The sequence below is a fragment of the Anas platyrhynchos genome, chromosome Z (assembly GCF_047663525.1).
Source record: "Anas platyrhynchos isolate ZD024472 breed Pekin duck chromosome Z, IASCAAS_PekinDuck_T2T, whole genome shotgun sequence".
NCBI classification, from domain to species: domain Eukaryota; kingdom Metazoa; phylum Chordata; class Aves; order Anseriformes; family Anatidae; genus Anas; species Anas platyrhynchos.
This window is the reverse complement of record NC_092621.1, coordinates 69,382,916-69,406,646: the sequence shown is the minus strand read 5'-3', so window position 1 is coordinate 69,406,646 and position 23,731 is coordinate 69,382,916. Positions and strand designations below refer to the sequence as shown.

The following is a 23,731-nucleotide window of genomic DNA, read 5'->3' as shown; positions in this document are numbered from 1 at the left end:
TTCTTTCTTTTTTTTTTTTTTCCTCCTTTTTTTTTCCCTCTAATGATATTTTCCTTTTTTGGACAACCTTTGTGCTATATTGACAGTATGTTTCCACGATAAGAGAAGCCCAGCTTGCCAACTGCTGTTTAATTTTGCTAATTAATGAAGGTTCACCCACTGGTCTGCCTCATGGAGCACTTCTGTGTTGAATTCCCAAGCTCCCTCCTGGGTAAAGTCTCTCCTGGGCAACACACTGAGGCCTCCACGTTCCCTCTGGTGCTGTGTCAAAGGGAGAGCAGTGAGTATATGCACTATGAAAAAGGAGTATTTGTTAGAATGATCAGTGAAGCACAATACCTGTGCATTTTGAATGACTATAGTTCATAAAATAAAAGTTGAAAATAGACCTTGTTAAGAGGAAACTCAATTACACTGCAGTCTCTTCGTCCTAAACAGAGACAGAACAGTAGTTATGCTGACACCCAGCAAGGTCGGAGTCTCACTCCAGGACTTTGCCTTCCCCTTTCTTGTAATTCTGCCCAATCTAGCTTTTGGCAAGAAAGACAAGAATAATTTTCTTTGTTCTTGTTCAGCTCTTTTCTGCTGCTAATCACCCTTCTGTACATATCAGGACACCTTTAACATAAATTTTAAATATATACACCCACAAAACAAGTAAACCCAGTTAACCTTACTTGAAATGCAGTTATTGAGAATGTTTCTCATGATACAGTATTTGTAATTTGTAGTGTCTGTGTATAGTAGCACTACTGTTTCTACAGTGCAGCTGCTTTCTGCAGAGGTAATGAGATTTTGCCATAATTCATCTATCTTCACAGAATATACTGATTTCTGTGTAGTTTGTTGAGGATAAGGCTTATTGCTTAGGCTCTATAGGTGTATTACTAAAAAATTATTGAAGTTGGAGCTGCATCAAAAATATTCACTGTTGCTAAAATATACTTTTTTTCAGAAGGGCCAAGTTCAAACTTTTCACAATGTTTAAAAGTTTCAACTTCTTGGTCTAGTCCAGGAAACCCAAAAATTTTGGAATGTTGAACGAAAAAGGATGTTGGGTTTCCAATCCATTCTTACTTGAACTAAATCCAGTTTAAATTAGGAGACAAAATGGAATGTCTAGCTCACTTAAAAAATATACCTAAACAGTTGCCTCTTCTGATACACTCTGGTAGTTGATAGCATTGTTTAATGCCTGATTACAATCAAAAGCATCCTGTAACATGCTCTTTTTTGCAATGAATGGTGCTGTATTTCATTTAGTTAACTGGGCTTTAGTTAGTTCAGTTAATACCAACACTGAAACTTATTCATGATCCGCTGCATGCTACTCATCGGTTACCACACATACATTGCTGTATTCCGGATAAACACTAGATGGCAGAAATTTTGAGTAAGTCATGACCGTGGTTGAGCTGATTTAGCATCAGGGGCCGCCGGTGGTCTGCGGCAAGAGGTGTCTCAGGAAGCCGCCTAACCTTCCGGCTGAGCCAAGTTGTCTACAGTCATCTCCAGGCGGTCAGGATGGTTTACGTCATGTGAGTTTCAAGAGGAGCTTGAGGAATGTCTCTTGTAAGGCAAAGGCAAGGCTGCCTAACGCCCCATCTATGGAGCACGTTGCTGTGTGTGGAGCATGTTCGGCTTGCTGTAGCATAAGAATGCTTATCTCTCAAAGGATTCCTTGCTTCCCTGCTCTGTTGCTCCTTTGTGGCCGGTGTCAGGGAGAACAGCGCTGGGAGCTCGAGGCAGTGCCTTCGGCAGCTCTGCTCTTCAAAGCCAGCGGCGCTTCTGTTCCTCGGCAAAATGAACTGTAATTCCTTCTCCCAGAAGTGGTGTAGCAGAAGTTTGGTAGATCACGTGAGGACTTTTTCCTGCAAATGCAAGGCAATCTTGGCAGCAGCAGCTGAAATTGTTTCTCTGAGTCCGTTCAGCCTTGGCTGCTGTCAGCAATGTGGAGAAGAGGACCAGCACTGCATGGCAAGATCTGGCACAGGCTGTCATGGCACGCTACCTTTTTGGAGCCATATAAACTGCTGGGTCTTAGCCAAGTTTTCAGATGTTTGCCCCTTGCTTTTTCGACTTTATTGCTTAAAACCATACTGCACACGTGCAGTATTGTTTCAGTGTTTCTAGAAATGAAATATGTTTATACGATTACAAGAAAGTAAATAAATGGATACGTGTATAAATAATAATGTGTCTTTGTAGAGCACTGGATCTAATTACTCATATTTACATTTAAGTGTGGATATACATACACGTATGCATACACACACGCAGACTGCAAGTTTCGTAGATAGATATTTTCCCATTTCGCGCTTCCCAGCCCAAATCAGCGAGCCACCAATCAGCGAGCGTGTGAAGGGCATGTGGCTTGAACAGCATTCAGCCAATCAGAGAGGCACTGTGAGAAGAGCACTCCCTCCCTGCCACAAAATGTCGGCCCCCAGTGTGTTGCACGGGGAGGGATTTTGTGTTCCCATGGCCACTGCAGAAGCTAGACAAATAGTCAGGTTTGGGCTGCCAGTCACAAGACAAGGTGTAATTGTGAGGAGGTAGGGGGTTCTGCCTGCTGGAAAGTAAGACTGGCGGACCTCCCATGTGGTCACACGTGCAATATTGTTTCTGTCCTTTTAGAAATGCAAATACGGATATATGATTATCGGTAAGCAAACAGTTGCACACATGCATACAAAATAGTGTTTACCTGTAGAAAAACACCATGTAGATTACACATATTCCGTTTATTTGTAGATATACATACACGTTTACGGACTAGCAAACACACTGCAAGTTTCGTAGATAGGTATTTTCCCATTTCGCGCTTCCCAGCCCAAATCAGCGAGCCACCAATCAGCGAGCGTGTGAAGGGCATGTGGCTTGAACAGTACGCAGCCAATCGGAGAGGCACTGTGAGAAGAGCACTCCCTCCCTGCCACAAAATGTCGGCCCCCAGCGTGTTGCACGGGGAGGGATTTTGTGTTCCCATGGCCACTGCAGAAGCTAGACAAATAGTCAGGTTTGGGCTGCCAGTCACAAGACAAGGTGTAATTGTGAGGAGGTAGGGGGTTCTGCCTGCTGGAAAGTAAGACTGGCGGACCTCCCATGTGGTCACACGTGCAATATTGTTTCTGTCCTTTTAGAAATGCAAATACGGATATATGATTATCGGTAAGCAAACAGTTGCACACATGCATACAAAATAGTGTTTATCTGTAGAAAAACACCATGTAGATTACACATATTCCGTTTATTTGTAGATATACATACACGTTTACGGACTAGCAAACACACTGCAAGTTTCGTAGATAGGTATTTTCCCATTTCGCGCTTCCCAGCCCAAATCAGCGAGCCACCAATCAGCGAGCGTGTGAAGGGCATGTGGCTTGAACAGTACGCAGCCAATCGGAGAGGCACTGTGAGAAGAGCACTCCCTCCCTGCCACAAAATGTCGGCCCCCAGTGTGTTGCACGGGGAGGGATTTTGTGTTCCCATGGCCACTGCAGAAGCTAGACAAATAGTCAGGTTTGGGCTGCCAGTCACAAGACAAGGTGTAATTGTGAGGAGGTAGGGGGTTCTGCCTGCTGGAAAGTAAGACTGGCAGACCTCCCATGTGGTCACACGTGCAATATTGTTTCTGTCGTTTTAGAAATGCAAATATGGATATATGATTACCAGTAAGCAAACAATTGCACACATGCTTACAAAATAGTGTTTATCTGTAGAAAAACACCATGTAGATTACACATATTCCGTTTATTTGTAGATATACATACACGTTTACGGACTAGCAAACACACTGCAAGTTTCGTAGATAGGTATTTTCCCATTTCGCGCTTCCCAGCCCAAATCAGCGAGCCACCAATCAGCGAGTGTGTGAAGGGCTTGTGGCTTGAACTGCACGCAGCCAATCGGAGAGGCACTGTGAGAAGAGCACTCCCTCCCTGCCACAAAATGTCGGCCATCTGTAAATAGGGGCTGCCACAAAATGTCGGCCCCCAGTGTGTTGCACGTGGAGTGACTTCCTGTTTTCAGGGACTTCAGCACAAACTAAACGCATAGGCCGGTTTGGGCTGCCAGTCACAAGAGAAGGCGTAATTGGGCGGAGGCAGGGATGTTCTAACTGCTGGAGGGCAAGACTGATGGGAGGTTATTGGAAGCCTGCGAGCAGTGACAGAGGCCGCTGGTGACCCACTGCATGAGGTGTCTCAGTAACCACCTACTTTTCTTGCCAATCCAAGTTGTCTCCTGGTCTCTCCAAGGGGTTGGGGTGGTTTCTGCCACATGAGTTTCAGATGAGTCTGAGGCACTTCTCTACTAAGGCAAAGCCAGGGCTGCCAAATGCCCCATCTGCACAGCATGTTGCTGTCCACTGCTTGCTGCAGAATGAGGGTGCTGTGGCCTCAGAGGGTGCTTTGTATCCAAGCGGCCTCTCTCCCTTGTGTCTAGTGGCCAGCACACGCCGCAAGTACCGTAGATAGATATTTTCGCATTTAGCGCTTCCCAGCCAAAAGGCAGCGGGCCACCAATCAGTGGGTGAATTCAGGGCATGTGGCTCGAACAGCATGCAGCCAATCAGAGAGGCACTGTGAGAGGAGCGCTCCCTCCCTGTCACAAAATGTCGGCTCCCGGTGTGTTGCACGTGGAGGGATTTCTTGTTCCCATGGCCACTGCAGAAGCTAGACTCAGAGGCCGGTTTGGGCTGCCAGTCACAAGAGAAGGCGTACTGGGGAGGAGGTAGGGGCGTTCTGCCTGCTGGAGGGTAGGACTGGTGGGAGGTTCTTGGAAGCCTGGGAGCGGTGACAGGGGCCGCTGATGGCCTGCGGCAAGAGGTGTCTCAGGAAGCCGCCTAACCTTCCGGCTGAGCCAAGTTGTCTACAGTCATCTCCAGGCGGTCAGGATGGTTTACGTCATGTGAGTTTCAAGAGGAGCTTGAGGAATGTCTCTTGTAAGGCAAAGGCAAGGCTGCCTAACGCCCCATCTACGGAGCACATTGCTGTGTGTGGAGCATGTTCGGCTTGCTGTAGCATAAGAATGCTTATCTCTCAAAGGATTCTTTGCTTCCCTGCTCTGTTGCTCCTTTGTGGCCGGTGTCAGGGAGGACAGCTCTGGGAGCTCGAGGCAGTGCCTTCGGCAGCTCTGCTCTTCAAAGCCAGCGGCGCTTCTGTTCCTCGGCAAAATGAACTGTACTTCCTTCTCCCAGAAGTGGTGTTGCAGAAATTTGGCAGTTCACGTGAGGACTTTTTCCTGCAAATGCAAGGCAATCTTGGCAGCAGCAGCTGAAATTGTTTCTCTGAGTCCGTTCAGCCTCGGCTGCTGTCAGCAATGTGGAGAAGAGGACCAGCACTGCATGGCAAGATCTGGCACAGGCTGTCATGGCACGCTACCTTTTTGGAGCCATATAAACTGCTGGGTCTTAGCCAAGTTTTCAGATGTTTGCCCCTTGCTTTTTCGACTTTATTGCTTAAAACCATACTGCACACGTGCAGTATTGTTTCAGTGTTTCTAGAAATGAAATATGTTTATACGATTACAAGAAAGTAAATAAATGGATACGTGTATAAATAATAATGTGTCTTTGTAGAGCACTGGATCTAATTACTCATATTTACATTTAAGTGTGGATATACATACACGTATGCATACACACACGCAGACTGCAAGTTTCGTAGATAGATATTTTCCCATTTCGCGCTTCCCAGCCCAAATCAGCAAGCCACCAATCAGCGAGCGTGTGAAGGGCATGTGGCTTGAACAGCACGCAGCCAATCGGAGAGGCACTGTGAGAAGAGCACTCCCTCCCTGCCACAAAATGTCGGCCCCCAGTGTGTTGCACGGGGAGGGATTTTGTGTTCCCATGGCCACTGCAGAAGCTAGACAAATAGTCAGGTTTGGGCTGCCAGTCACAAGACAAGGTGTAATTGTGAGGAGGTAGGGGGTTCTGCCTGCTGGAGGGTAAGACCTGCGCACCTCCCATGTGGTCACACGTGCAATATTGTTTCTGTCCTTTAAGAAATGCAAATATGGATATATGATTACTGGTAAGCAAACAATTGCACACATGCATACAAAATAATGTTTATCTTTAGAAAAACACCATGTAGATTACACATATTCCATTTATTTGTAGATATACATACACGTTTACAGACTAGCAATCACATTGCAAGTTTTGTAGATAGGTTTTTTCCCATTTCGCGCTTCCCAGCCCAAATCAGCGAGCCACCAATCAGCAAGCGTGTGAAGGGCATGTGGCTTGAACAGCATTCAGCCAATCAGAGAGGCACTGTGAGAAGAGCACTCCCTCCCTGCCACAAAATGTCGGCCCCCAGTGTGTTGCACGGGGAGGGATTTTGTGTTCCCATGGCCACTGCAGAAGCTAGACAAATAGTCAGGTTTGGGCTGCCAGTCACAAGACAAGGTGTAATTGTGAGGAGGTAGGGGGTTCTGCCTGCTGGAAAGTAAGACTGGCAGACCTCCCATGTGGTCACACGTGCAATATTGTTTCTGTCCTTTTAGAAATGCAAATACGGATATATGATTATCGGTAAGCAAACAATTGTACACATGCATACAAAATAGTGTTTATCTGTAGAAAAACACCATGTAGATTACACATATTCCGTTTATTTGTAGATATACATACACGTTTACGGACTAGCAAACACACTGCAAGTTTCGTAGATAGGTATTTTCCCATTTCGCGCTTCCCAGCCCAAATCAGCGAGCTGATTTAAAGATCAAAGCCGAAATTTCCTTAAGTGGTATATTCTTTATTGCAGCGCTGGATGCACGGGGGATCCTTCCGCCTATCGTGCATGTCCGAAGTGACAAAATATCTCATATTTATACAGCAAAACAATGAATATTCAATTAGCATGCATACATATTCATCACCTAACCCCGCCTACCCTCGCTTCGTATGCTAATTAGCTTATCAGTCCTTGCGCTTGCGCAAAGCCTTCCAAGAATTGTGGGCCGGGGTCTCCAGGATGTGGGCAGTGGTCTTTGGGAGGAAGGCCGTAGGTCTTCCTCGTAATGCACTTTTCACCTTTGCTTAATCAGTTGTTTTCCAAGCTGTAAAAATGCTGAGTTGGCTTTCAGTTTAACTGAGGGTCGGCAGATAACAGGAAGTCTCAGTTAACAAGACAAGACAATTGACTCAAGTTATCTCAAGTCTCAGCCTGACTAACGGTTAACAGATACTGGGATGTTTTCAAATAACAAGATGCTTAAACATAACAAAAGGTCTACAGATAACAAGATGTCGTTTACTTTGTCCTTGCTAACTTTTAACCACAAGTTTTATTCTAAAGTGAGTTTATACTATATCATTCCCCCCTTTTCTGGAAAATCTAGTAAATTCTTTTACTTAATACGGAAATTTTCTTCCCAGTCTTTATGATATGTACCCCTCAATACCTGACCATGCACATTTGTCAAGGAGGTTAACATGGACATTCGTTGTAACAATTTCCAATTCCAAACAAGTAATACAAAAGACAATATTAAACTTACACCAACTAATATCAATAAAACAATAATTGGGTGACTCAATGTGTTCAAAATCCCAGTTACAGTTGGCAACCATCCAAAAAGTGTATCCCACCAGTTGTGACTTGTGTCTCGTTTTACTCTTTGCAAAACTCTGCTTATTTCCTTTGTATCACGATGGACAGTAATTAGAGTCTTCTCTACATTTTCCTGAATGCCTTTTAAAATTCTAATCAGGTCTTGGTGTTTAACTAGTTGCTTCACTAGTGTGAGGTTCATCCCAATAGGTGTAGGTAGTAACTTATGATACATTGTGTTGTTAGACTTGATCAGCTGGTGGGATACCACTGGTGCCAAATATAGAATATCACACCCAACGATTCTAACAAAGTTATAAATACAGAAATTAGAATGATGTTTGCTATGGAGAGTTATGTTCTCCTTATCTACTTCTACAAAATCACAAGCAGTTCTTAAACACACACACCCTTGACCAACATATACAAGCACATTCTTTTGGCTAGTATTTGGATGAATTTCAAAGTGACAAATACCTTGCTCCGTGTCAAAACATACATCCTGAGCCTCAATTGTATTGCTTTCACAAATAAATCCTCGTTGTTCCCCGGTAACACATGATTCTAGATTTACAGACTGCCATTTCCCATTCTCCATCCGTATAGTAAGCACGAAGGCAGTAGCCATGTTATTAATGGGCATAAGTACAATTTACCAGGGTCCATGAGGACTGGAACTTCTCAAAATCATTGGCATTGTCCCAGACTGCCTTTTGGACTTCAGCCGGAAAAATGCCTTTACTTCCTTCCCTAATGATCAAGGCAGCCGTTGCCTGCAACCATAACTGTGCTTGCATACAACTAAGAGCTCAGGATACATTATCTTGTGTCCACTCTTCTCCTAATTTTCACCATTCTGATGGTTTTTATAAATAGTTACCATTTGTTCGCCAGATGACCATAACTGATAACTTTCCATTAAAGTTCTTATCCTCTGTTGTTACGGCTTTAGTTCAAGGCCACCCACCATTCTCTATTATCACAGAGGCACCTTCTTGAATCACAATTACAACTATAAGCCATAAAAACAAAACAATTCTATGAACAAATTTTCTACCAACTATATTACCAAATACTCCCGACCATAATGTCCTCATCTTGATCGACTAAGCTTTAGTTTCAGTTCATTGTCACCTAGTGTTACTTTTCAAGGAGCTCCTGGAGCCTTCTTCACTCGGGAATAGTGGATTCAAGCGGTTTGTTCTCTAATCTTGATAGCAGTGTGAGTTGTCAGCAACACTTGATACAGTCCATTCCATTTCTCCTCTAGGGGTTGTCCTGAAAAAATCTTTATATATACATAGTCCCCAGGCTTAAAGGGGTGGATTGGTTGATCCAACCCTCTAGCTCTGGTCCCTAACACAAATTTATGTACTTTATTTAATTGTTTTTGAAGTTCAGTTATATAAGTATATAAATATTCTGATCCCAGCTGCGTTAGATCCTCCCCACTAAATAGAAATTGATATGGCCTTCCATATAAAATTTCAAAGGGGCTCAAATTCTCTTTTACTCTAGGTTTAACTCTAATTCTGAGTAATGCTAAAGGGAGGGATTGAGGCCATGACAAATTAGCCTCTTGTCCGATTTTAGCTATTTGTTGTTTAATTAAATGGTTCATTTTTTCTACCTGTCCACTTGCCTGTGGTCTATAAGGGGTATGTAGTTGCCAATCTATCTTTAAGATCTTACTTATCTGTTGTACCACTTGTGCACAAAAATGTGAACCTCTATCAGAAGACATTGCTACTGGAATCCCGTAGCGTGGTATTATTTCATTTAACAAGACTTTAACCACTTCTCTTGCTTTGTTTGTTCGACAGGGAAAAGCTTTGGGCCAACCAGAAAATGTGTCAGTCAAAACCAGTAAATAACGAAACCCCCCTTTTCTAGGGAGTTCTGAAAAATCAATTTGCCACTGTTGTCCTGGATAATTTCCTTTACTAATTATTCCAAATTTTATTCTATTCTTAGTATTGGGGTTGTTACGTAAACAGATGCTACATTGTTGAGTTACTTGTTTTATTGTTGTGTATAAATTTCGTCCTACTAATGTCTGACTCATGCTCTTATGCAATGTGTCAGCTCCCCAATGTGTTTTATTATGTTCTGTGAGAACTATGGGCCGTATCAAATTAGAGGGTATTATCACACGGTTATCTTTTAAATATACCCATCCATCTGGTTTCCTTTTACCTTTCAAATCTTCAATTAATTTTAAGTCTTCTTTTGTATAATTTGGTTTTTGGTCCCTGTACATAGTTTGGATTTTACCGTCTGGTATCAAAGACATTGCCTTCACCTCAATTATTTCAGCTGCCCGTTTAGCCTCCTGATCTGCCAATCGATTTCCAATTTCAAAATCAGCATTCCCCTTTTGGTGTCCCCGACAATGCATGATAGCTACCTTTTCTGGTTGTTTTACTGCCTCTAACAACCTTAAAATTTCTTCAGCATGTTTTATCCCTGGGCAGTCAACAATCCACGTTCTTTCCAAATTGCTCCATGAGCATGTACCACGCCGAATGCATATTTAGAATCTGTCCAAATATTTATTTTCCTTCCTGCTGCCAGTTCCAGTGCTCACGTAAGTGCAATTACCTGTGCTTTCTGGGTGGACGTCCCAGGGAGTAATGGTTTAGACTCGATTACCTGTTGAGCAGTTGTAACAGCATATCCTGCCTTACGTTGTCCTTGTTTTACAAAGCTGCTCCCATCAGTATACCAAGATTCATCAGCATCTTCTAAAGGTTCCTCCTTAAGATCAGGTCGACTAGAATACACAGTCTCCATTGTTTCTATACAATCATGAGTTATAGGTTCATCCAGAGTTCTGCTAAGGAAAGAAGCTGGATTTACGACGTTAGTGACCACAATTTCCACATCATCTTGTTCTACTAATATTGCTTGATATTTTAAAATCTCTGTGGTGAAAGCCAGTGGTTTCCTTTTTGTTCCAAAACTGTTGAGACCGTATGGGAGACTAACACTATCATTTTCTGTCCCATTGTAAACTTCCGAGCTTCTTGTATATTGATAACAACAGCTGCAACAGCTCGAAGGCATCCGGGCCATCCTTTACTTACTTCATCTAATTGTTTAGAGAAGTAAGCTACTGCTCGTTTATAGGGACCCAATCTTTGTGCTAGTACTCCCAAAGCTATCCCTTGTCTCTCATGAGAAAACAACCAGAAGGGTTTCGAAAGATCCGGTAATCCCAAAGCTGGAGCTTGCATCAATTCTCGTTTAAGTTGTTTGAAGGCGTTTCGTGCTTCTCTAGTCCAGACTAACTTTGACTGATTACTCTTTATCAATTCATATAGAGGCTTTACCATTAGTCCATAATTATAAATCCAAAGGCGACACCAACCTGTCATTCCTAGAAAGGTTCGTAGCTCCTTTACCATTTGGGGTTCTGAGTCCGGCAAATGACTTCCTTACGTTCAGTTCCTAGTTCTCGCTGACCTCCCGAAATTCCAAATCCCAAGTAGGTCGCGTGTTGTTGAACCAGCTGGACTTTCTGTTGAGAGACTCGTTATCCATTTAAACCCAGAAAATTAAGGAGACTTATAGTCCATTGAATACAACTCTCTTTAGTCTCGGTAGCTATTAAGAGATCATCTACGTATTGTAACAAAGCCCCTTCAGTGTCCGGAGGTATCCAAGTTTCAAGTTCCTTTGCTAATTGGTTTCCAAAAATAGTGGGGCTATTCTTGAATCCTTGTGGTAGCACTGTCCACGTTAACTGTGTCTTTCTGCCTGAGTCAGGGTTTTCCCATTCAAAGGCAAATAGGTTTTGGCTTTCAGTGGCTAAAGGTAGGCAGAAGAAGGCATCTTTTAAATCCAGTACGGTAAACCAGACTTGACTATTCCTTAATTTAGTCAGCAAAGTATAAGGGTTTGCCACTACTGGATGTATATCCACAGTGATCTTATTTATGGCCCTCAGATCCTGAACTAGCCTATATCTTTTTCCATCTGCCTTTTTAATTGGCAATATGGGTGTATTGTATTCTGATTCACATTCAATCAATAATCCATACTGTATAAATCTATCAATTATCTCTTTAATTCCTTTCCTATCTTCTATCCTCAAAGGATATTGCTTAACCTTAATGGGTTTCTCTCCTGGCTTTAATTTAATAATTATCGGGGTCACATTTTTAGCTCTTCCAGAGACTTCAGTGGCCCAAACTCCTGGATATACTTGATTTATGATCTCTAAGGGTGTTTCACTTTTAGGGTCGGTTTGTATTAGTGCCAGGCTTAACACATTTATTAGTTGTTCTTCTCCTATCCTTAATTCCATTTTCCTTTTTTCGAAGATAATTTCTGCTTCTAATTGTTCTAACAGATCTCAACCTAATAGAGATTTTGGAGATCCAGGTAGATATAAAAACCTATGTATCCCCATTTGTTTCCTGTTATAAATGAGGTCTGAATTTTGTAATATTTATAAAACAAATATTTCTAAAAGGTATATAAAAGGCAAGTAAACAGCGCTGGGTGTGCAGGGAGTCTACGCTCCAACACGCACACACAAACATCAAACGTTCTAAATACATGTATACAGAACATTGCTTTACATAATAACCTGAGTATGCCTATACATACATACAATCAGGATAGGTAACAAACAATCCTTTGAGTTCCATAACTTAACAGTCCCCATTCTGCCAGCCTGTTCCTCTTCACTTCTTTTTCCTGCTTCTGTACTGATGTAACTTCATAGTGTTGCCTTTTTTTTTTTTTTTTTTTTTTTTTTTTTTTTTAGAAGCAGGCTCCCCTCTAATACCCTTCTCTCCACAGCAGTTCTTTTCAAAACAACTGTTTAATTAGTCAAACAACTTTGAATGTAACAACAACAGCAAACACCCAGAAACATCCATGCCTTAATGGCTGGAGAACAAGAAACCCCAGACTGCATGGAGTCTCCTGAATCACCCTTCTTTGTTAATATCAACCATTTTCTCGACACGAATTACCACTCCATATATAACATTTCCCCAACTTGTATTTCAAAGGTTCACAAAAATAAGCCTTTTCGGTTACACCCTTTTACCTTAACATAATCATTCCGTAAAGGCATTAATGCTTGATTTAGAACTGAATACGTTGCCCCATATCAATAAGAAATTTCACTTCTGTTCCTCTCCTAACTTCATTATAATCAGTGGAGGATCTGCTAGGGTAGATTCCCCGGGTCCCCATTAGACCTGTTGAAATCAGGGGCCGATGATTACCCTAGAAAAAGGCTAGTCAATTTGTCCTCTGAAGCCAGGTCCAAACCGTTTGTTTTTTTTTTGTTTTTTTGTTTTTTTTTTTTTTCTTTCTTCCTCATTACATTTCAGAGTTGGTCCAAAAATTCCACAGGGGTTTCTTTTAGACCTTGTTGGAAGCATATTCTCAATTCCCAAATCGTCCAGATTCTAGTATTTACTTAACCGTTCATAATTTTCAGGATGATGAGGGTCTTAGTGGGGGTCGGTCAGGAAAATGCAATTGTCCACAGTTCCCTGAGCGATCCCATCGGCAATCTGAGCTCACACATGAACTCAGGTTGTTTTCAGAGTTAACTGCTTTTCTGTTTCTGTGACAACTCTCTGGGACTCATCATGATCCCTTTGCCCCAGAGGGCTAACACCCAAGATTTTAAGGTCTCAGCCCCAGGCCGAGGCAGAACTGTTAACATTCCTACATCCTCTTTCCCTGCTCATTCAACTTCAAACACCTTTAACACTTGCAATAACCCTTTTAACACTTCCTTTATCTTTCTCCAGCCTGTACTTTTCTAATGCCAGCATCAAAAGCACAGTTAGGGACCAACTTAATTCCGTACCTTTTCCCTCCAAGATGCTGAAACAACATCAGTATACAACATTCCATCCTATTTTCCTTCTCAAAAACAACATTGTAAAGCTCCATTAAAAGGCCACTTTTTCCAACATTCCAGCTTATAAAGCAGCCACCATTGAGTACAATATTTTGTCAGAGTTTTCTTATTTTCACTTCCACCCGGAGCCCCCCCTATATCCTTCCAATAACTCAAAATACAGCCCAACGTACTTTTCTTAGGAATTTCACTGCTTACTCGTCCCCCCATTTTCCAGTTCACACTCTCAGAATACATGTATCACTTACAAAACTGTGGGCACACAGGTATCTTTCAATAGCGATGTCACAAAACTACTATTATTACCAGGAGATATTGCCAAAATCACAATAACAATAATCAGAGTCAAATTCCACACGCGATAGGTCAGAAAACCAAGATATGTAACACTGTAACGATATCTTTCTTATAACAACGCCACGAAACTACTATTATCACCAAGAAAATAGCCAAAATCGCAGTAACAATAACCAGAGTTAAATATCACACTCCATGAGTCAGAAAACCAAAGTAGGCAACACAATTCCAGATGGACCTTAAAGCGAGCTCTTTCCTTAAGGTCCCCAAATATACTTATGGTGCTTACCACAAAGTATATACCAAACACTGCCTCGCAGAAGATCACCTTCCGACTTAACAGACAGTTCCAGATACAGATGGACCTCAAGGTCCCCAGATATACTTGTGGTACTAACCACAAAGTATATACCAAATACTGTCCTGCAGAAGATCACCTTCCGACTTACTGGACAGTCCCAGATGACCGGTCTACCAGAAAACCAAACCAGAATAAAGAATATACTCACTTACAATGATGGGGTCCTTGTCTGCCTCCGCAGTGATCCGGTGAGTCGAGGAGTCCCTCCGGGAAATCCCGGGGGTACCCTAGGGAGTCCTGTCCCCAGCGGGTCCTGCGGACCGGCAGAGAGGTTGTCCCATCTGGGGTGCCAAATTGATTTAAAGATCAAAGCCGAAATTTCCTTAAGTGGTATATTCTTTATTGCAGCGCTGGATGCACGGGGGATCCTTCCGCCTATCGTGCATGTCCGAAGTGACAAAATATCTCATATTTATACAGCAAAACAATGAATATTCAATTAGCATGCATACATATTCATCACCTAACCCCGCCTACCCTCGCTTCGTATGCTAATTAGCTTATCAGTCCTTGCGCTTGCGCAAAGCCTTCCAAGAATTGTGGGCCGGGGTCTCCAGGATGTGGGCAGTGGTCTTTGGGAGGAAGGCCGTAGGTCTTCCTCGTAATGCACTTTTCACCTTTGCTTAATCAGTTGTTTTCCAAGCTGTAAAAATGCTGAGTTGGCTTTCAGTTTAACTGAGGGTCGGCAGATAACAGGAAGTCTCAGTTAACAAGACAAGACAATTGACTCAAGTTATCTCAAGTCTCAGCCTGACTAACGGTTAACAGATACTGGGATGTTTTCAAATAACAAGATGCTTAAACATAACAAAAGGTCTACAGATAACAAGATGTCGTTTACTTTGTCCTTGCTAACTTTTAACCACAAGTTTTATTCTAAAGTGAGTTTATACTATATCAGAGCCACCAATCAGCGAGCGTGTGAAGGGCATGTGGCTTGAACAGTATGCAGCCAATCGGAGAGGCACTGTGAGAAGAGCACTCCCTCCCTGCCACAAAATGTCGGCCCCCAGTGTGTTGCACGGGGAGGGATTTTGTGTTCCCATGGCCACTGCAGAAGCTAGACAAATAGTCAGGTTTGGGCTGCCAGTCACAAGACAAGGTGTAATTGTGAGGAGGTAGGGGGTTCTGCCTGCTGGAAAGTAAGACTGGCAGACCTCCCATGTGGTCACACGTGCAATATTGTTTCTGTCGTTTTAGAAATGCAAATACGGATATATGATTATCGGTAAGCAAACAATTGTACACATGCATACAAAATAGTGTTTATCTGTAGAAAAACACCATGTAGATTACACATATTCCGTTTATTTGTAGATATACATACACGTTTACGGACTAGCAAACACACTGCAAGTTTCGTAGATAGGTATTTTCCCATTTCGCGCTTCCCAGCCCAAATCAGCGAGCCACCAATCAGCGAGTGTGTGAAGGGCTTGTGGCTTGAACTGCACGCAGCCAATCGGAGAGGCACTGTGAGAAGAGCACTCCCTCCGTGCCACAAAATGTCGGCCATCTGCAAATAGTGGCTGCCACAAAATGTCGGCCCCCAGTGTGTTGCACGTGGAGTGACTTCCTGTTTTCAGGGACTTCAGCACAAACTAAACGCATAGGCCGGTTTGGGCTGCCAGTCACAAGAGAAGGCGTAATTGGGCGGAGGCAGGGATGTTCTAACTGCTGGAGGGTAAGACTGATGGGAGGTTATTGGAAGCCTGCGAGCGGTGACAGAGGCCGCTGATGACCCACTGCATGAGGTGTCTCAGTAACCACCTACTTTTCTTGCCAATCCAAGTTGTCTCCTGGTCTCTCCAAGGGGTTGGGGTGGTTTCTGCCACATGAGTTTCAGATGAGTCTGAGGCACTTCTCTACTAAGGCAAAGCCAGGGCTGCCAAATGCCCCATCTGCACAGCATGTTGCTGTCCACTGCTTGCTGCAGAATGAGGGTGCTGTGGCCTCAGAGGGTGCTTTGTATCCAAGCGGCCTCTCTCCCTTGTGTCTAGTGGCCAGCACACGCCGCAAGTACCGTAGATAGATATTTTCGCATTTAGCGCTTCCCAGCCAAAAGGCAGCGGGCCACCAATCAGTGGGTGAATTCAGGGCATGTGGCTCGAACAGCATGCAGCCAATCAGAGAGGCACTGTGAGAGGAGCGCTCCCTCCCTGTCACAAAATGTCGGCTCCCGGTGTGTTGCACGTGGAGGGATTTCTTGTTCCCATGGCCACTGCAGAAGCTAGACTCAGAGGCCGGTTTGGGCTGCCAGTCACAAGAGAAGGCGTACTGGGGAGGAGGTAGGGGCGTTCTGCCTGCTGGAGGGTAGGACTGGTGGGAGGTTCTTGGAAGCCTGGGAGCGGTGACAGGGGCCGCTGATGGCCTGCGGCAAGAGGTGTCTCAGGAAGCCGCCTAACCTTCCGGCTGAGCCAAGTTGTCTACAGTCATCTCCAGGCGGTCAGGATGGTTTACGTCATGTGAGTTTCAAGAGGAGCTTGAGGAATGTCTCTTGTAAGGCAAAGGCAAGGCTGCCTAACGCCCCATCTACGGAGCACATTGCTGTGTGTGGAGCATGTTCGGCTTGCTGTAGCATAAGAATGCTTATCTCTCAAAGGATTCTTTGCTTCCCTGCTCTGTTGCTCCTTTGTGGCCGGTGTCAGGGAGGACAGCTCTGGGAGCTCGAGGCAGTGCCTTCGGCAGCTCTGCTCTTCAAAGCCAGCGGCGCTTCTGTTCCTCGGCAAAATGAACTGTACTTCCTTCTCCCAGAAGTGGTGTTGCAGAAATTTGGCAGTTCACGTGAGGACTTTTTCCTGCAAATGCAAGGCAATCTTGGCAGCAGCAGCTGAAATTGTTTCTCTGAGTCCGTTCAGCCTCGGCTGCTGTCAGCAATGTGGAGAAGAGGACCAGCACTGCATGGCAAGATCTGGCACAGGCTGTCATGGTACGCTACCTTTTTGGAGCCATATAAACTGCTGGGTCTTAGCCAAGTTTTCAGATGTTTGCCCCTTGCTTTTTCGACTTTATTGCTTAAAACCATACTGCACACGTGCAGTATTGTTTCAGAGTTTCTAGAAATGAAATATGTTTATACGATTACAAGAAAGTAAATAAATGGATACGTGTATAAATAATAATGTGTCTTTGTAGAGCACTGGATCTAATTACTCATATTTACATTTAAGTGTGGATATACATACACGTATGCATACACACACGCAGACTGCAAGTTTCGTAGATAGATATTTTCCCATTTCGCGCTTCCCAGCCCAAATCAGCAAGCCACCAATCAGCGAGCGTGTGAAGGGCATGTGGCTTGAACAGCACGCAGCCAATCGGAGAGGCACTGTGAGAAGAGCACTCCCTCCCTGCCACAAAATGTCGGCCCCCAGTGTGTTGCACGGGGAGGGATTTTGTGTTCCCATGGCCACTGCAGAAGCTAGACAAATAGTCAGGTTTGGGCTGCCAGTCACAAGACAAGGTGTAATTGTGAGGAGGTAGGGGGTTCTGCCTGCTGGAGGGTAAGACCTGCGCACCTCCCATGTGGTCACACGTGCAATATTGTTTCTGTCCTTTTAGAAATGCAAATACGGATATATGATTACTGGTAAGCAAACAATTGCACACATGCATACAAAATAGTGTTTATCTGTAGAAAAACACCATGTAGATTACACATATTCCGTTTATTTGTAGATATACATACACGTTTACGGACTAGCAAACACACTGCAAGTTTCGTAGATAGGTATTTTCCCATTTCGCGCTTCCCAGCCCAAATCAGCGAGCCACCAATCAGCGAGCGTGTGAAGGGCATGTGGCTTGAACAGTATGCAGCCAATCGGAGAGGCACTGTGAGAAGAGCACTCCCTCCCTGCCACAAAATGTCGGCCCCCAGTGTGTTGCACGGGGAGGGATTTTGTGTTCCCATGGCCACTGCAGAAGCTAGACAAATAGTCAGGTTTGGGCTGCCAGTCACAAGACAAGGTGTAATTGTGAGGAGGTAGGGGGTTCTGCCTGCTGGAAAGTAAGACTGGCGGACCTCCCATGTGGTCACACGTGCAATATTGTTTCTGTCGTTTTAGAAATGCAAATACGGATATATGATTATCGGTAAGCAAACAATTGTACACATGCATACAAAATAGTGTTTATCTGTAGAAAAACACCATGTAGATTACACATATTCCGTTTATTTGTAGATATACATACACGTTTACGGACTAGCAAACACACTGCAAGTTTCGTAGATAGGTATTTTCCCATTTCGCGCTTCCCAGCCCAAATCAGCGAGCCACCAATCAGCGAGTGTGTGAAGGGCTTGTGGCTTGAACTGCACGCAGCCAATCGGAGAGGCACTGTGAGAAGAGCACTCCCTCCGTGCCACAAAATGTCGGCCATCTGCAAATAGTGGCTGCCACAAAATGTCGGCCCCCAGTGTGTTGCACGTGGAGTGACTTCCTGTTTTCAGGGACTTCAGCACAAACTAAACGCATAGGCCGGTTTGGGCTGCCAGTCACAAGAGAAGGCGTAATTGGGCGGAGGCAGGGATGTTCTAACTGCTGGAGGGTAAGACTGATGGGAGGTTATTGGAAGCCTGCGAGCGGTGACAGAGGCCGCTGATGACCCACTGCATGAGGTGTCTCAGTAACCACCTACTTTTCTTGCCAATCCAAGTTGTCTCCTGGTCTCTCCAAGGGGTTGGGGTGGTTTCTGCCACATGAGTTTCAGATGAGTCTGAGGCACTTCTCTACTAAGGCAAAGCCAGGGCTGCCAAATGCCCCATCTGCACAGCATGTTGCTGTCCACTGCTTGCTGCAGAATGAGGGTGCTGTGGCCTCAGAGGGTGCTTTGTATCCAAGCGGCCTCTCTCCCTTGTGTCTAGTGGCCAGCACACGCCGCAAGTACCGTAGATAGATATTTTCGCATTTAGCGCTTCCCAGCCAAAAGGCAGCGGGCCACCAATCAGTGGGTGAATTCAGGGCATGTGGCTCGAACAGCATGCAGCCAATCAGAGAGGCACTGTGAGAGGAGCGCTCCCTCCCTGTCACAAAATGTCGGCTCCCGGTGTGTTGCACGTGGAGGGATTTCTTGTTCCCATGGCCACTGCAGAAGCTAGACTCAGAGGCCGGTTTGGGCTGCCAGTCACAAGAGAAGGCGTACTGGGGAGGAGGTAGGGGCGTTCTGCCTGCTGGAGGGTAGGACTGGTGGGAGGTTCTTGGAAGCCTGGGAGCGGTGACAGGGGCCGCTGATGGCCTGCGGCAAGAGGTGTCTCAGGAAGCCGCCTAACCTTCCGGCTGAGCCAAGTTGTCTACAGTCATCTCCAGGCGGTCAGGATGGTTTACGTCATGTGAGTTTCAAGAGGAGCTTGAGGAATGTCTCTTGTAAGGCAAAGGCAAGGCTGCCTAACGCCCCATCTACGGAGCACATTGCTGTGTGTGGAGCATGTTCGGCTTGCTGTAGCATAAGAATGCTTATCTCTCAAAGGATTCTTTGCTTCCCTGCTCTGTTGCTCCTTTGTGGCCGGTGTCAGGGAGGACAGCTCTGGGAGCTCGAGGCAGTGCCTTCGGCAGCTCTGCTCTTCAAAGCCAGCGGCGCTTCTGTTCCTCGGCAAAATGAACTGTACTTCCTTCTCCCAGAAGTGGTGTTGCAGAAATTTGGCAGTTCACGTGAGGACTTTTTCCTGCAAATGCAAGGCAATCTTGGCAGCAGCAGCTGAAATTGTTTCTCTGAGTCCGTTCAGCCTCGGCTGCTGTCAGCAATGTGGAGAAGAGGACCAGCACTGCATGGCAAGATCTGGCACAGGCTGTCATGGCACGCTACCTTTTTGGAGCCATATAAACTGCTGGGTCTTAGCCAAGTTTTCAGATGTTTGCCCCTTGCTTTTTCGACTTTATTGCTTAAAACCATACTGCACACGTGCAGTATTGTTTCAGTGTTTCTAGAAATGAAATATGTTTATACGATTACAAGAAAGTAAATAAATGGATACGTGTATAAATAATAATGTGTCTTTGTAGAGCACTGGATCTAATTACTCATATTTACATTTAAGTGTGGATATACATACACGTATGCATACACACACGCAGACTGCAAGTTTCGTAGATAGATATTTTCCCATTTCGCGCTTCCCAGCCCAAATCAGCAAGCCACCAATCAGCGAGCGTGTGAAGGGCATGTGGCTTGAACAGCACGCAGCCAATTGGAGAGGCACTGTGAGAAGAGCACTCCCTCCCTGCCACAAAATGTCGGCCCCCAGTGTGTTGCACGGGGAGGGATTTTGTGTTCCCATGGCCACTGCAGAAGCTAGACAAATAGTCAGGTTTGGGCTGCCAGTCACAAGACAAGGTGTAATTGTGAGGAGGTAGGGGGTTCTGCCTGCTGGAGGGTAAGACCTGCGCACCTCCCATGTGGTCACACGTGCAATATTGTTTCTGTCCTTTAAGAAATGCAAATATGGATATATGATTACTGGTAAGCAAACAATTGCACACATGCATACAAAATAATGTTTATCTTTAGAAAAACACCATGTAGATTACACATATTCCATTTATTTGTAGATATACATACACGTTTACGGACTAGCAAACACACTGCAAGTTTCGTAGATAGATATTTTCCCATTTCGCGCTTCCCAGCCCAAATCAGCAAGCCACCAATCAGCGAGCGTGTGAAGGGCATGTGGCTTGAACAGCACGCAGCCAATCGGAGAGGCACTGTGAGAAGAGCACTCCCTCCCTGCCACAAAATGTCGGCCCCCAGTGTGTTGCACGGGGAGGGATTTTGTGTTCCCATGGCCACTGCAGAAGCTAGACAAATAGTCAGGTTTGGGCTGCCAGTCACAAGACAAGGTGTAATTGTGAGGAGGTAGGGGGTTCTGCCTGCTGGAAAGTAAGACTGGCGGACCTCCCATGTGGTCACACGTGCAATATTGTTTCTGTCCTTTTAGAAATGCAAATACGGATATATGATTATCGGTAAGCAAACAATTGTACACATGCATACAAAATAGTGTTTATCTGTAGAAAAACACCATGTAGATTACACATATTCCGTTTATTTGTAGATATACATACACGTTTACGGACTAGCAAACACACTGCAAGTTTCGTAGATAGGTATTTTCCCATTTCGCGCTTCCCAGCCCAAATCAGCGAGCCACCAATCAGCGAGCGTGTGAAGGGCATGTGGCTTGAACAGCACGCAGCCAATCGGAGAGGCACTGTGAGAAGAGCACTCCCTCCCTGCCACAAAATGTCGGCCCCCAGTGTGTTGCACGGGGAGGGATTTTGTGTTCCCATGGCCACTGCAGAAGCTAGACAAATAGTCAGGTTTGGGCTGCCAGTCACAAGACAAGGTGTAATTGTGAGGAGGTAGGGGGTTCTGCCTGCTGGAAAGTAAGACTGGCGGACCTCCCATGTGGTCACACGTGCAATATTGTTTCTGTCCTTTTAGAAATGCAAATATGGATATATGATTACCAGTAAGCAAACAATTGCACACATGCTTACAAAATAGTGTTTATCTGTAGAAAAACACCATGTAGATTACACATATTCCATTTATTTGTAGATATACATACACGTTTACGGACTAGCAAACACACTGCAAGTTTTGTAGATAGGTATTTTCCCATTTCGCGCTTCCCAGCCCAAATCAGCGAGCCACCAATCAGCGAGTGTGTGAAGGGCATGTGGCTTGAACAGCACGTAGCCAATCGGAGAGGCACTGTGAGAAGAGCACTCCCTCCCTGCCACAAAATGTCGGCCATCTGTAAATAGGGGCTGCCACAAAATGTCGGCCCCCAGTGTGTTGCACGTGGAGTGACTTCCTGTTTTCAGGGACTTCAGCACAAACTAAACGCATAGGCCGGTTTGGGCTGCCAGTCACAAGAGAAGGCGTAATTGGGCGGAGGCAGGGATGTTCTAACTGCTGGAGGGCAAGACTGATGGGAGGTTATTGGAAGCCTGCGAGCGGTGACAGAGGCCGCTGGTGACCCACTGCATGAGGTGTCTCAGTAACCACCTACTTTTCTTGCCAATCCAAGTTGTCTCCTGGTCTCTCCAAGGGGTTGGGGTGGTTTCTGCCACATGAGTTTCAGATGAGTCTGAGGCACTTCTCTACTAAGGCAAAGCCAGGGCTGCCAAATGCCCCATCTGCACAGCATGTTGCTGTCCACTGCTTGCTGCAGAATGAGGGTGCTGTGGCCTCAGAGGGTGCTTTGTATCCAAGCGGCCTCTCTCCCTTGTGTCTAGTGGCCAGCACACGCCGCAAGTACCGTAGATAGATATTTTCGCATTTAGCGCTTCCCAGCCAAAAGGCAGCGGGCCACCAATCAGTGGGTGAATTCAGGGCATGTGGCTCGAACAGCATGCAGCCAATCAGAGAGGCACTGTGAGAGGAGCGCTCCCTCCCTGTCACAAAATGTCGGCTCCCGGTGTGTTGCACGTGGAGGGATTTCTTGTTCCCATGGCCACTGCAGAAGCTAGACTCAGAGGCCGGTTTGGGCTGCCAGTCACAAGAGAAGGCGTACTGGGGAGGAGGTAGGGGCGTTCTGCCTGCTGGAGGGTAGGACTGGTGGGAGGTTCTTGGAAGCCTGGGAGCGGTGACAGGGGCCGCTGATGGCCTGCGGCAAGAGGTGTCTCAGGAAGCCGCCTAACCTTCCGGCTGAGCCAAGTTGTCTACAGTCATCTCCAGGCGGTCAGGATGGTTTACGTCATGTGAGTTTCAAGAGGAGCTTGAGGAATGTCTCTTGTAAGGCAAAGGCAAGGCTGCCTAACGCCCCATCTACGGAGCACATTGCTGTGTGTGGAGCATGTTCGGCTTGCTGTAGCATAAGAATGCTTATCTCTCAAAGGATTCTTTGCTTCCCTGCTCTGTTGCTCCTTTGTGGCCGGTGTCAGGGAGGACAGCTCTGGGAGCTCGAGGCAGTGCCTTCGGCAGCTCTGCTCTTCAAAGCCAGCGGCGCTTCTGTTCCTCGGCAAAATGAACTGTACTTCCTTCTCCCAGAAGTGGTGTTGCAGAAATTTGGCAGTTCACGTGAGGACTTTTTCCTGCAAATGCAAGGCAATCTTGGCAGCAGCAGCTGAAATTGTTTCTCTGAGTCCGTTCAGCCTCGGCTGCTGTCAGCAATGTGGAGAAGAGGACCAGCACTGCATGGCAAGATCTGGCACAGGCTGTCATGGCACGCTACCTTTTTGGAGCCATATAAACTGCTGGGTCTTAGCCAAGTTTTCAGATGTTTGCCCCTTGCTTTTTCGACTTTATTGCTTAAAACCATACTGCACACGTGCAGTATTGTTTCAGAGTTTCTAGAAATGAAATATGTTTATACAATTACAAGAAAGTAAATAAATGGATACGTGTATAAATAATAATGTGTCTTTGTAGAGCACTGGATCTAATTACTCATATTTACATTTAAGTGTGGATATACATACACGTATGCATACACACACGCAGACTGCAAGTTTCGTAGATAGATATTTTCCCATTTCGCGCTTCCCAGCCCAAATCAGCGAGCCACCAATCAGCGAGCGTGTGAAGGGCATGTGGCTTGAACAGCACGCAGCCAATCGGAGAGGCACTGTGAGAAGAGCACTCCCTCCCTGCCACAAA

General features: G+C 45.2%; 1 long non-coding RNA gene across 1 annotated transcript; it reads right to left on the bottom strand.

Annotated features, from left to right (window-relative positions):
* Window positions 1–6,101: 6,101 nt before the first annotated feature.
* LOC140000661 (uncharacterized) lies at window positions 6,102–17,056 on the bottom strand. Its single transcript, XR_011805758.1, has 2 exons — window positions 14,271–17,056; window positions 6,102–8,849 (listed from the first exon to the last, which is right to left on the bottom strand). It is a non-coding gene; the product is annotated as an uncharacterized lncRNA (long non-coding RNA).
* Between the last annotated feature and the right edge of the window lie 6,675 nt (window positions 17,057–23,731).